The sequence below is a fragment of the Rhinopithecus bieti genome, unplaced genomic scaffold (assembly GCF_001698545.2).
Source record: "Rhinopithecus bieti isolate Rb0 unplaced genomic scaffold, ASM169854v2 scaffold_41913, whole genome shotgun sequence".
Classification (NCBI taxonomy): Eukaryota; Metazoa; Chordata; class Mammalia; order Primates; family Cercopithecidae; genus Rhinopithecus; species Rhinopithecus bieti.
The window spans coordinates 2,804,677-2,806,169 of NW_016818964.1; positions in this window are offsets into that span (position 1 = coordinate 2,804,677).

Below are 1,493 nucleotides of genomic sequence, written 5' to 3' on the forward strand. Positions count from 1 at the left end.
CTACTTATGCATGTTACTAGAGAATTATAAGTTCTCATTGTTCAAATTATTGTTCTCAATAATTATTGTGGTGACACAGGGAGAGAAACAGAGCTGCCCCTCTTATGAAACTGAGCCAGTGTGAGTCAGGAAGGAGCATCAGTGGATATTGTGGTGAAACAGGTGGCAGCGGACTGCCGATAGCTCTGTTTGCCAAGACAAACACTATCCCAGGGCATGGCTTTAACGATCTCTGCATAGTCTTGCTGAGAAATTGTGTAGAAGCATTTGTACATTGGCTCACTCAGTTTCATCCTGAAGGTGAGCCGTTCTGACATAGGCTGACTTCCGAGGCATTTTGAGTTTCTGGGGCCACGGCATCTATTTATAAGCTGGTCTCCAAATATAAAGGAACAGAAGCCCTGTGCCACCTCTTGCTCCAAGCCACATCCTGGGGCAGCGCCCTCCTCGTGTGCATCCTGTCTTTCCAGTTGTACCCAGATGTGAGGTTAGAGAAATTTGTGCTAGTTGACCATCATTCACTCTCTAATCATCTATTCATTAAATATTTCTCCTTTTAAAATCTCTCTTATAATAAATAGTCATCAATTTCTTGCCAAGTGCCAGACACTCTGGGAGAAGTAAAATGAGAAAGTGATTCTTCACAGTGAAGAAGCCCCACTCATGGGACACAGTGTCTTTGTCTCTAGGGCCAATTGTCTTGAAGATTTACTGGCAAAAGAGGGGTCTTTACCACTCAGCAATGCAAATAAATTCATACTGAATATTGGACATCACCATCCTTAAGTCTATCTCTTTTTTTTTTTTTGAGACAGAGTCTTGCTCTGTCACCCAAGCTAGAGTGCCATGGCACAATCTCGGCTCACTGCAAACTCTGCCTCTTGGGTTTAAGAGATTCTCCAGCTTCCTGAATAGCTAGGACTGCAGGTGTGCATCACTATGCCTGGCTAATTTATTTTATTTACATTTTGACATCTAAAATATTTATTCATTTTAAAAAATTTTTTCCCCATAGGTTATGGGGTACAGGTGGTGTTTAGTTACATAAGTTCTTTAGTGATGATTTGTGAGATTTTGGTGCACCTATCACCTGAGCAGTATGCACTGAACCTTTTTTGTAATCTTTTATCCCTTGCACCCCTCACACTCCTCCTCCCAAGTTTCCAAAGTCCATTGTACCATTCTTATGCCTTCACGTACTCCTAGCTTAGCTCCTACATATCAGTGAGAACATATGATGCTTGGTTTTCCATTCCTGAGTCACTTCACTTAGAATAACAGTCTCCAATTTCATCCAGGTTGCTACGAATGCCATTAATTCATTCCTTTTATGGCTGAGTAGTATTCCATTGTATATATATACTACAGTTTCTTTATCCACTCATCAATTGATGGGCATTTGGGTTGGTTCCACGATTTTGCAATTGCTGCTACAAACATGCGTGTGCAAGTATCTTTTCATATAGTGATTTCTTTTCCTCTGGGTAGATACC